This window comes from Misgurnus anguillicaudatus, chromosome 11, assembly GCF_027580225.2.
Source record: "Misgurnus anguillicaudatus chromosome 11, ASM2758022v2, whole genome shotgun sequence".
Taxonomy (NCBI): Eukaryota; Metazoa; Chordata; class Actinopteri; order Cypriniformes; family Cobitidae; genus Misgurnus; species Misgurnus anguillicaudatus.
In genome coordinates this window covers 15,015,317-15,027,928 of record NC_073347.2, presented here as the reverse complement: position 1 = coordinate 15,027,928, position 12,612 = coordinate 15,015,317, and the positions used below count along the sequence as shown (strand labels likewise).

At 40.9% G+C, this 12,612-nt stretch overlaps 2 long non-coding RNA genes across 2 annotated transcripts in view; both read left to right on the top strand.

Annotated features, from left to right (window-relative positions):
• The window catches only part of LOC129416100 (uncharacterized), a 61,341-nt gene extending 54,336 nt beyond the window's left edge, over nt 1–7,005 (top strand). Inside the window, exons 3-4 of the long non-coding RNA XR_012372133.1 lie at nt 6,663–6,745; nt 6,950–7,005. This is a non-coding gene — a long non-coding RNA (uncharacterized lncRNA). The remainder of the gene's footprint in view (nt 1–6,662; nt 6,746–6,949) is intronic.
• A 319-nt stretch (nt 7,006–7,324) lies between these two features.
• On the top strand, nt 7,325–11,939 carry LOC141349140 (uncharacterized). The gene is made up of 3 exons (XR_012372132.1): nt 7,325–7,430; nt 10,621–10,752; nt 10,984–11,939. It is a non-coding gene; the product is annotated as an uncharacterized lncRNA (long non-coding RNA).
• The last annotated feature ends 673 nt before the right edge of the window (nt 11,940–12,612 follow it).

The window sequence follows — 12,612 nt, the reverse complement described above, 5'->3', positions numbered from 1 at the left end:
GCTGTCGATTAGTAAAGATAGTGCCTGTTTGAACGTTTGCTTAGTAAGATTCGGTGCGGATGTCACACGGTGACGATCTTTTCGGGGGCGGAACCAAAAATAGGAGAGGTTGGTTCCGCCCAGACGGAAGAGTAGAAACACCGGAACTTCTGGTAAACGCCGCGGGATGAAGTCAAGCCGATTAAACACAGGTGTGTCTTATTAAACATAGCGGCTGGGGATTGGAGGATGCGAAGGAAGAGAGGAGTATAAAGGACCGTCTCAAACACAGAGTGTTGTTGTTGTTGCTGGTTTGATTCGTTCGTTGTTGCAGTTCAGGCTGAGCTGTAGTGGCTGTGTGGTGACAAACAAACCGTTGCGGTGTCGAAGAGGAAGGACCTGGGCACAATCTCGCTGGGAAACGGCAAGAGTTGTCGTAACTAGAAACAAAACAGAAGGAGAAGCAGAGTCAGAGTTTGAGTAACCACCTTATACGAAGAATTCAGTAACTAACGGATCTATCGGGTATTATTGTCGTAAGGAAGGACGACTCACTGTGTGTGCTGCTGGATTAGCTTACCTGTGTGCAGGAAAAGTAGGAGCAGCGGAAGAAATTGTACAGCAACTGTGAGTATGCAGTATTTGATTAACCATACTGTGTAGTGACTCGTTCAAACCTGTGTTGTGGGTCTCCAGTAAAGGGAGTGACGGCCCTGCCACAGAGCAGAGTGGGGGGAGAGCCGGAGAGAGGCGATATTGGGGCTGTTGCAGCGACGTGTACGTTACTGACCCACATTTGACAAACGCCAAACGGGCTCCGGTGAAGTCCCAGGAAGACGGGGCGGCGACCTAAACGTTCACATCGAGTGCTGTGGGTGAGTCTGTGTTTTGCTGTGAGAATACACTTTGAAGTGGTGCAGTGTGGTGCTGTGTTTGTATTGTCAGTAGCCCCCTGCCTTTACCAACCTTCGCCGTGGGAGAACGCCAGGCTGTGGGAACCAGTTATTTCAAACCTTTGTATATGCTGTGTTTGTGCCCCTGGATTGGAACACCAAGTGTAGTACCCTGTTGTGGCCATCCTTTGAACCTGTCCTGGCTCGGTGGAGTGGTGGTGAAGGACGTCGACTGCTCGAGACTGTTGTGAGTAAAACAAAAATCAATACGTACTTTGTGTGTATACAGAACGTCTACTGCTGAAAGAAAGGGTGGCGTAGATCGAATCTCACCTGTCCCGAAGTCTCTTCAAAGGTGCGCCCCTGTCCGGTTCTCTGTAGTTGAGGTGAAGGAGAGGAGAGGGCAGCGCTCGGCTTGGTGTGACGGTGTTAGATTTTCCCCCTTGCAGTGCCAGCGGCCTCTGAAAAAGGTTGTCCCACGACGCCTCGCCATCCTTCAGTCTCGAGGTACCTGTCAATCCATGAGATTGCAGCCACTGTAAGTCCACCATTCCCGAGCAGTAAATTGCTGTTATGAATTGCCTGTTGATCGACCACGAGTTATTACCATTGAAGTAGCGTGGAGAAAGAGATTGTAGTCATACGTCCTCTGTTTTGATTGTGAGATGCGCTGCCAGGGAGATCAGTGAATGCCCAGTGGTTGTTAACCGATTTTCTGTGCCCCAGCGACAGCCTGTAAGGAGAGAAAACCCGAAAACCATACCTGAGAAGTACTTACTGTACGTCGTTACGAACCGAAGAGGTGAGAGTGAATGTCCAGTGTTGTTAACTGACCTTTTGTGCTCCAGCCTGTAAGAAGAGGAAACCCAAATACCTTACCTGAGAAGTACTTACTGTACGTCGTCACGAACCGAAGAGGTGAGAGTGAATGTCCAGTGTTGTTAACTGACCTTCTGTGCCCCAGCTACAGCCTGTAAGGAGAGGAAACCCGAAAACCTTACCTGAGAAGTACTTACTGTACGTCGTCACAAACCAAAGAGGTGAGAGTGAATGTCCAGTGTTGTTAACTGATTTTCTGTCCCCCAGCCCCAGCCTCAATAAGAAGAGGAAACCCAAATACCTTACCGAGCAATACTTATCCTGGCAGCCTGTAAGAAGAGAAAACCTGAATACCTTACCTGGAGATAACCACTTGATACCACTCCAGCACAGCGTAAAGGAAAACACCAGTCGTCATCAGGGAGAGACACTGTAAGGGATCTCAGGTTTCGGAAGGAGAACAAAACTGCAATCGTTCCCCGGTTTCGGACACAATAGGTCTGAGAGCGTTGCTAGAGTACGAATATATTGTATAGAAATATGGAGCGTTTAAGTATTAACACTAAATCAAAACTAAACAACAGATTTGTAAATGAAAAGGTTTAATTACAGTACTGACTTAAAGTTACAGTTGAAATGGTTACACTATTAATGCATGAAATGGTAAATAATACAAACAATTGACCGTTTCCAATGTATGTGAGATATTACCTGATAAGATAGAGAACAGAGAAAGAAAGTTTAGAAGAAAGAGATTCACACTTGAGAACTGAAATCTAGGCCTAAAGGCCTGAACCCCAGAACTTAGGTGAAGAAAGAAAGGAAAGGGGAAAAGGCCAATGCAAAGGCAAAAGCTAAAATGCAAAGGCCCAGAGCTCATAAAAACAGTGACCTTTATTCTCTCTCTTGACCATGTGACTAAACCTAACTTGATACATTCAAATTGACCAATCAGAAGATCACCTTTAACCCCCACTGTACTTGACCAAACCCAACATAATACATTCAAACTGACCAATCAGAAGATCACCTTTAACCCCCACTGTATTGGATAAACAGCTGTGACAATAGTCTTTGATCAGCACAGGGGGTTGTGCCAAGTTGTGACCAAGGAATAAGTTCCTTCAATTTTAATCTTACAACACGTAGGTAGAGAGAAGTATCAAACCAGCACTTACCTTATTGTTTTAATCTGCCTCCAGGAGGAAAAGGAGGGCGCCACGGGATCAACAGGACAAGGTGGAGGAGCCTTACCTGCACACCCCCGCAGTGTCCTGGACCCCGGACACTTGGCCCTCCCCTCCCCCCCCTCTCTTTGTGTCACGGCCCACCTGGAGGGCAGAACAATAGGCCTTAGTTTTAATCTTTTCCCCCTTTCCATTCCCATACCCTATTTTTAAATAAATTAAATAAACTTATATTTTTTATATTTACGTGCACTTGTGTTGTCTGGTCATTGGGTTGGCTTCGGGACCTCCTCGAGGTGGAAACTAGAAAGGGGCGTGGCTTGTTTACATTAGTGGCCAGCCCCGACCTGTGACACGTATGAGAACCAGAGCATGAGCGGACGTCAGTGTTCACTTGCCCCGCTGACCACCGCCCTCTCTGGGCTACATCTCTGACAGGGATTCCCTGGCTCTGGTGTTGGCCTTGTCTGTGTTTGATGGTCAAAAACGGGAGATCAAATCAACAGTATTTGGTGTCATGATGAAACTATTACTTGTTTTCTTATTCATATTTAGTGTCTTTTGTGTTGTTATTGTTTTGGCGCCAGATAAAATTTAATAAAACTATACTTATATAATGTTACTATTGCTTTCCCATTTAATCTTAACGCAACACGAGCACTCGATTATTATTAGACTTTGTTCTTTTCAGTACTATATAAAACAGTTTTTTATAAGTGTCAGAGATGTTTTTGCATGCTGTTAAAATATACCAGTGGCGATATCTCATAACGTGTTTTAATAGTCACGTCACGATAAAATAAATGATTAATGTCCACATTTAACAGCAGCGGTGCTTACCTGCAGTTCCACAGTGTTTTCGTGTTCTGAGAAGAGATATCGCTCCAGAAAAAATTAGTGTTTACATTCCTCTTTCCAAGTGTTAATCGTCCACACGATGTGACAAGAGATTACTCCCATTAAGTTTAACGTAACATCCAAGAGCGCTGATCTTTGACGGAATAATCGCTTCCGATTGGGATTCACAGACTGATTTACAAGCTAGTGAACTAATGAGACACACGGAGAGTGTTTAAAAACAGCGCGTCTGTGTTTGTTCGTGTGTGCGTGCAGTTTTTCCATTCAGAGATGAGCCTGTTTAAAGGACCTCCATTCACTAGGTGGCGGAATGATTACGAAAGGTGAAGCTGTTACTGTGAACCAGAAAGAACTGTTGTATAAATGCCGATATACACTAATAAACGTTGCCGATAACTATCATAAATCACACAGCCGATATTATGCACAGCTTTCATGTACTACGACTTTTAATCATTAAGTCCTTATCGATCTGAAATCACTTTTAGTTTGAGTCGTTTATAACATTTGAAAAAGCAAAACTTGTCAAACATAATCATTATGCATATTCTTTATTATCATAAAAATAGCTAAAAAGGCTTGAAGAGCAGCAATATAAATAATACGCTTAAAAATATATATGCTTAAGCCAGTTCCTGGAGCTGCATCATAGACAGTAAAAGAAAGGGCTGCATGTGTCATAGATATGTATAAAGGCTAGATGGCTCAAGGCGGAGTCAGCTGTGTCGTCACTTGGCGGCCATCTTAGGTCAGTGCTGCCATAGTGCTGCTCCCTGCTGCTGTGGACGGAAGGTGAGAGACCTACGCACCCTCAAGTGCTCGAAAATTGGGGACTTCTTGACGGATTTACAAACGGTTTGGTGTATTACAAACCTTATTAACGTGGCTATGATTTGTGCTGATGCCGATGTTTCGATGTATAATTTTTCACAAGTATGCAGTTAAATAGCCGCATCCCTGACATTTATGACACACCAAGCCGTTTGAAAATCGGTTGAAAATTGAGCAAAATATAGTTATTTCAGCACTACATGCACAATAGACTTTAATGTTATAACTGGACGAGCGGTCCTGTCCTAAGATGGCCGCCGTGTGACGTCGTCGGGTCCCATTGGCTCTCAGCGCCGGTAAGCCATCTAGCCTTTATACATATCTATTGCTGCGTCCGAAACCGCCTACTACATACTATATAGTACGCGAAAAGCAGTAGGCGAGGCGAGTAGTATGTCCGAATACATAGTATTCGAAAAACAGTATGCGAAAAGTACCCGGATGACCTACTACTTCCGGTTAGATTTTGCTTCGCTATCCCATGATGCCCCGGACGAGGAGTTATCCAACGAAGAAGAAGAGGCACGCGGCTGTTGTAGCGCTGAAATAACATGACGTGATGACGACTTATGTCACGTGATGTAGCAACATGGCGGATGTAGTACGTCCGAATCTCATTCATACTACCAGGATTCATACTATACAGTACCTACTGTTTTAATGCCAAGTAAGTAGGTACTTCATCTAATTCAGTACCTACTATACAGTATGCGGTTTCGGACGCAGCCTATGGCATGTGTAATCGGTTTTCTTCTGCGGCCCATATTGAGTTTTTGCACGAGAGTGCCCTCTGGCTTTCGGATGTATATGTAAATGTAATATAGGCAGGTGTGTTTAACAAGTTAACAATAAACTTTATTATCCAAAATGATATAAGTGCACAAAACAGTAAACTTCACTTACTGTATAATAAAAAAAAACATTAAAACACAAACAGAACAAAATACATATATCTTGAATCATTGTCAGTTTTGACGAGAAAAATGTTATATTGGGCTTATTTTGAAAATGGAAACGTATAAAGTCATTGTTTATTAGCTTTACAGTAAGTTATGTACTTCACAAATTAACGTTAATTAGAAACTTACCATTAAGACGACAATGCTTGACTGACAACATGATTGTAGGTCGGTTTAAACGTGTCAGTTCTCTCTCGATTGTGGACAAAACTCGCAAGTGGACAAAAGAGACTGATTAAAAACACTACGTGTAAACGGGAATGTGTCTCTCATCCACTTATAATCCAATCGACCAAAGCGCGTCTTTATCAGGTGTAAAAATGTTGAGAAGTCAACACGCGACAGCCGCCACCAACTGAGAGACTGACTGAAGTGAAGGGGGATCAGCTGGTGTCACTACAGTGAGTGACCTGGGTCGCCATTAGCAACCAATAGGGTGCACTCTGCTGGACAAATTTAATTTGCAGCATTTGTTCTGTAAGAAACTTTCATATCAGCTGCATATCTGTGGCTTATACGCTGATACAGATATATCTGCGACATGCTCATATCCGCCGATAAAATCGTCAAAACGATAAATCGGTCGGGTTCTAGCAAGCATCATCGACCGATTTATTTGGTGCATCTCTATTAAAACAATTATTACAACAATGGTGCCACTCATGCCTTGACATCAAGTACTTGTTTTTCAGACCTATCCAGTACTCAAAATTAAAAATGTACAAAAGTGCCCATCCCTGTTGTTTTGCTTCTCTATGCATCCATTTTATCTTAGCACATATTTATTGAATGAGAAGCCAGAAAAAGTCCTGGTTACACAATCGCCGTGGATATCAATCAGGTTTAGTGATGTGTTGTTTTTGTTTAGGAAAGGTTTAGTTTAGATCATGGAGTTGATTAGTCATGAACATAAAAATCCTATACATCAACTGACAGTGATAGTTTCAGATTTGCTAGATTTTTTGGCAGAGATTGTTATTACCTTCTTGCTGAGAGGCGTGACAGTGTTCATCTGATCTGATTTTGAAAACGTGAATACATTTACAACTGAAAATCAAAAGAAAAATCTGATGTGTGATGCAAATAGAGAGTCACATGACAGTTTTAGATGTTTTATGTCTTTTTGTCTTGTCAAGCTGGCTCGAGAAGTGCTGGATATCCTGCCATGATGATGAAATCTGGAATGACAACAAAGGAGATCGACCATGCTGTGCATTTAGTACATCTTGTATCCATGTTTATTTCTCTTTAAATATTAAATACAAGTGTTACACACAAAGTGTAAATAACGTTTGAAAATTCAGGCAGATTAAAAATTGTGCACTTAATTTTATTGTTTGTTTTACTATACTTGTTTCCTTCTGAAAGCTTATCAGTCAGTTTGCTTAAATATAATTTTTGACTGTTCTGTTTACTGGTTAAGGCCTGTACAGCTAGGAATTGTTACCCATCACCTCTGAACTACTACAACTTTACAAAAGCCGTTTCTCAATACCAAGTACGCCAAACTCGGACTTGTGTCCTTCGTAGTTCGAACTTGCAAGTTCAGACTCGGAACAACGAACTCCTGACGCGAAATGCATTCTGGGAAACTTCGCTGTCATAAGTCCACACAAGTCTCCTCTGATGCATCCTCGATAAAAATGGGCAGATCAAGAACACATCCGGGGATTTTATGTGAACTTGGGCTTGATGCAAACTTTGAATTGGAACAGTACTTGGGCCGCGACTGATGACGTTTCACAAGTCCACAAGAACGCAAGTACAGACAAGAACGCATATTGAGAAACGGATAAAGTAAAAAAAAAAGAAACGGATAAAGTCTTGCTGCACCTCCGTCAATGAAGTCATCTGTCATGGAATACCTGACCGCCGCCCCCTACAGGATGGGGACATACTTAACAGTATGTATGAGCATATATGCAGATTTCACTTTTTTACAGAATGTTTTGTGTTTTTAAGTATTGTGTTTAAGTAAGAGATATACACATTCACTGACTTGAATCAATAAAATAAAAATTTTTAGACTTTCCACGTCACACAGACATTACAAGCAGTAATAAACATTAAAGGTAAGATAATTGCAGTAAAATGTCCAAAAACCACTAGGCCAGTGTTATATATTTTGTCCAGCTGATTACTATCAATATTTGTAATGTTTTCAATTACTTGTAAATCGTGAGAAAATTTCCATTCAAAGCATTGACACGGGGCAGTGCAGTCTCCTGTCAATGACGATAATATCCATGTGACCCTTTGTCACCGCCTTTACTGACATAAAAAACACATGACAACAGTGGTCGCAGTGTTGCCAACTTGGCAACTTTGTCGCTAGATTTAGCGATTTTTCAGACCCCCTTGGCGTCTTCTTTTTTAAAAAGCGACTAGCGACAAATCTAGCGACTTTTTCTGGCATTGTTGGAGACTTTTGGAGACTTTGACGTGGAAGCACATGTCGTTTACTCTTCTCAACAAGCAGCTGCACCCCCATCCTAAAGCACTTACAGGCGGGCTAGTCCTTGCGCAGCAGACCAGTTCTCTAACCAGCTGCATACAGTCAGGGCAGGAGATGTGGTTAAACTCTATGTGTTCAGACGGCATAATCGTGCATGCGGGAAGCCGGAGCTGACTGATCCCGCGATGACTTAGGGGCTGTCCACACGGAGACGCGAATCACTGTATACGCATACATTTGTTATCGTATTGGCGTTTCATCCACACGGATCCGGCGATTTCAGAGAGTGAAACCGCTATTTTTTGAAACCTGGTCCTAAAGTGGATAAATCTGAAACCGACACCCTTGCGGTTTCGTCTGTACAGCCAATCCGTATATTTTGTGAAGCGAAAACGTCATCACATCACGTGTCGGAAGCGTCACATGTAACAGCAACAACAATAACGGCGTACTATGTGATTGTGTTCGTGCTACAGAAGCAACTAAAGCCTACTAGCTTTATTACAGCAAAATCTATTGCTTCTATGCAATTGTGGTGACCAACAAGCGATCATCGACAGCACCATACGTTGGTTATGCGCATGCTCAAAGTCTTCTTCTCCGTGTATAGTGTATATCTGTAGCAGAATTACAGCGCCCCATACTGGTCCGGCATATATACTACACCGGTTTCAGTCGGTTTCAGTGGTTTCGTGTTTACGGATTATTTTTTTAGAGCAAGGAAAAAAAATGATCGGATAGGGAATGCACCGGCTTCGTGTGGATATAGCCTTACATTTGTGGCAGGGTGTAAATGTAAAATGATCTTTGAATAAAAAAAAATTTAATGTATTTGAGTGAGCTGAGCAGCAGCAAATTCAGAACAGACAAACTGTTATGGAGCTAATCAACGCGTTAATGAGCTATGTAGCCAAAGTTTTTCATCATATATCAGCGTATCCTCATATGTTTTGAAACTGGACTGTTTGGACATTTAAATATAAACATACACACATTTCATTTTATAAGAACAGAAGCCGATAAACGAACGAGAAAGTTTTTTAGGCATTCATGTGTATTAAAATTAAATTTGTGAAAGTTCAGAGAGAAAGAGAAACGGGCTACACGCTTATGGACTTATGGTTTAAGTTACTCTTTACCATCTGCCGCTGGTTGTGTCAGCAAAGACAGCTCCCGTAAGCATACGGGCCAACCAAACGACCCAAGAAGATTTTGGAACAAAACGAGAGAAAGAATGAGGATCAATTTGGTGTTGCATCTGGATAGAGAGAGCTTCGCAACGACATTAAACTAGACAGAGATTCTGATCCTGCTTGTGTTTTACGCGATGGGTGAGTTGTTTTGATTCGTAACCCTTCAAAAACGTATGCTATTATATTGATTACAAGATTAGTGTGTAGATTGTAATCAGCGCGTCTTCCCGCGGACATTATGCACATCAAGAGGTATTGTACAGCAATATAAATGGACACTTCACAATAAGATTTGTACTGTCAATACATTATGTGAAAAATCATTGTAGATTGTTAACCATCGAATTTGGACTAATACTGTAACATCTATGACTAACAATTTCGTTTTGAACATCACACATATAAACTTACATAATGAAATAAACTATGTCATCAAACGCAACATTTATAAGACTTGATTACCTTATCCATCAACGTGATTTCTCGTTCGCGTCTGATTGATGGCCATCAGCGGTTGAGTTAAAGACTACAAATCCCATAATTCCACCCTGCTTGAGAGCATCATTAAACAACGTCATTGTTATTGATTTGATCTGGCGCCATCTAGCGGCGCAGATAATACAAATTGCATCTTTAATAACTATTTTGTTTTTAAAAATATATGTGCCTTGTAGTAATGCAATAAACTGTGGTTATTAATGCGGATGTTTAATAAAAATCTTCCACTGTAGCTCTTGGATTAAATATGGCATATGTAGGCACCAGGACTCACATATCATGTTCATGGATGATGTAATGAACTAACGTTTTATAACCATTACTTTATAATGTGACCCCCACATTGTGGCTTGATAGAAGCAACAACAGATTGGCGTGCTAAATCCAAGTCTGCATTCAGCGCTGTGCAGTTTGATCGGCTTTTGCAGTGCCGCATGATTTCAAACAGACAGGATTAACTGGACCCTATGAACAGAGGGGTGTAATGCCGGTTAAATTTTCTGAAGTTAAACATTGTTGAGAACATTTGGTATAATGTAAGTACATGTGAACCAAATTTTTAACATTGTGATAGTGATTTTAATGCAAAAATATTCCCTTTAATGTTAACCCTGATGCAGCATGAAATCTGTGTGCCCCATATTTAAACTTAATTATTGATGCATACAGTTCACAGTAATAGATTCACAGAAATGTTTCGACCTCCCAACTCTACAGCGAACTAAAAGTTACGTTTCACACGTAAAAATAAAATAAAACCTAAACTCAAACTTTTCACTTTTGCCAATACCCTCTCTCGCTTACAAAAGAAATTGGGTGCTGCACAAATCAAGTAGGAATATAGACCTTTGCTTGATAGTATACTTCATAGGCAGAGACGTGCAAACACCAGCATTCACACTGTGAAAATAAATCACTTGCTCAATCATATATCATTTTCCCTTGCAGTTGATATAACAGTTTACCACAATGGTTACCATGGAGATCTGAACGAAACCTTTTTTGTCGGTGATGTGGATGAGGGAGCCAAGAGATTGGTGCAGACCACATATGAATGTCTTATGCAAGCCATCGACTCTGGTGAGAATTAAAGCCCATGCAAACAAACACTGCATATTTCATCAAGACAGTTATATTGTCTCTGCATTGTCCCTTGGTACATGAATTTTACATTGCATTTGAGCTAGGAAGTATAGCGTACAGTGAGCTCATGTAATGTTAACTACATCAATGACCTTTAGAGGGCAGAGTGTCACAGTGGGATGTCTGTCTTGCGCTTGATCTAAGGATGCTTGTTGCTTTTATGTGTAGTGAAGCCTGGTATCCGCTATCGTGAATTGGGGAACATCATTCAAAAACATGCCCAGGCTAATGGTTTCTCAGTGGTACAGAGTTACTGTGGGCATGGCATCCACAAACTGTTTTACACTGCACCCAACGTACCGCACTCCGTTGCCTTGAGGAAACAGCCGTGCTCACTTCCTGTCCCAAATGTAGGGGTTGAATCCCCCCAATATTATGTAGCCTGCAGACCCCCACCCAGAGACCCGCATTCTCAGACCCCTCGTTTTTTGAGACAGCGCCCCCTGCTGTTTTGAAGATCGTATAACACCCTTATCCAAATGGCATTGAAAACAATGCAATTACGGTCTCGTTTTATTTAAAGTCATCCAAATAAATATTTGCGTTTCCTGCTTAATGCATGTGCCAAAAAAACTCATTGGCCCTCATTTATCATTCTTGCGTAAAAACGGGCGTTGGCGTAAGATTATGCTTACACTCCTTTCACCGCCTGATTTATGAAATTGTGCGTACCTTTGATATTCAAACTCCAATGAGTATGATTCCCTTAATAAAATTGACGATACTCCAGTTTCTTCAAATGTTTATCCGGTCTCGAAAAAATAGGAGAATGCGGGTCTCTGGGTGGGGTCTTAGCTGCAGTTTATGAAGTTCTACCAGCATTCGTAAGTTCAACTTAAATCAGTTGTGACTTGTCAGTGAGAACACATAGTGGTGAATATTAGCTTTTATTCAATAGTTTGCTCTGTAAAGGGGATGAGCCCACTGCAGTTGTCCTTGGTAACTGAAAAGATGATTTTTTTTGTTTGTCTTTGGCGATTAAATCCAACATAAAGAGAAGTGCAGAAGACTGAAAAGCAGTTGTAAGCCTTGTGTCTTTGATGCTCTGTCTGTTTGATGCATCTCATGAAATCAGATTCAGTGTTTCAGTATTCAAGCTGAATAAAAGTATATTTTCTCCTTTATTTTGGCCTCTATTTTAAAGACGTTAAAAGAATAATGAAATATTGCATGCAATTATTGCAAAACAATTATGAAAATTGTATTAATTCATTTGATATAAATTGCTCTAAGATAGATTTTAAAGAGCACATATTATGCCCATTTTTACAAGATGTAATAAAAGTCTCAGATGTTAGAATGTGTCTGTGAAGTGGCCATGGGCGGAGTCTTGTTTGTGTGACATCACGTTAACAAAAGAATCTAAACAGCATATCTAATGAGACCAAATGCTTTAGTTTTGTAGGGATTAAAAAAGCAGAGGGTACATTTTTAATTGTATGCTGGTTGTTTTCACACACTGCCAACACACATTTATGTTCAAACACCTTGATTTTGCATAATATGTGCCCTTTATGGTTATAAAATGCTAAAATCAACGCAACAAATAATCTAAACAAATAATCTAATGCACACCTCTGCTCGACTTTATAGGCAATAAAAATGCTTATAGAAACAAGCTGCTGCCATTTTCACCATTGATTGTCAAAACCTGTGAAATGGATGTAAACATGGTAAAATGTAATAAACGGATATGATTATTACACTGGTTGCTGAAAGTATAATCAGATTAGTCAGAACATTTAATTATGCTTTAAATAGGAGTTTTGTTCACCAAATTGAGTGTGAGGTTTTTGG